We start from the raw sequence: 499 nt of genomic DNA, 5'->3' as shown, positions 1-499 counted from the left end.
TTTTTCATGTTTTTGGAGACTACTCTGCTGTGCAAAGGCTTTATCATATTGGGTATTATCATAAGGTTTCTTCCCAGTATGTGTTATTTTATGGCTTATGAGATTACTGTTTCATGCAAAGGCTTTACCACACTGGTTACATTCATAAGATTTCTCTCCAGTGTGTGTTCTTTTATGGATTATGAGATTATTGTTTCATGCAAAGCCTTTACCACACTCGTTACATTCTTAAGGTTTCTCTCCAGTGTGTGTTCTTTTATGTCTTATGAGATGTTTTGTGCAAAGGCTTTACCACACTCCTTACATTCATAAGGTTTCTCTCCAGTATGTGTTCTTTTATGCCGTATGAGATGACTGTTTTTTGCAAAGGCTTTACCACACTGGTTACACTCATAAGGTTTCTCTCCAGTGTGTGTTCTTTTATGACTTAAGAGATTACTGTTTTGTGCAACGGCTTTACCACACTGGTTACATTCATAAGGTTTCTCTCCAGTGTGTG

The sequence above is a fragment of the Psammomys obesus genome, unplaced genomic scaffold, assembly GCF_907164565.1.
Source record: "Psammomys obesus unplaced genomic scaffold, mPsaObe1.curated_primary_1811, whole genome shotgun sequence".
NCBI lineage: Eukaryota > Metazoa > Chordata > Mammalia > Rodentia > Muridae > Psammomys > Psammomys obesus.
The sequence above is the reverse complement of the archived record's forward strand: the minus strand, read 5'-3'. Positions refer to the sequence as shown.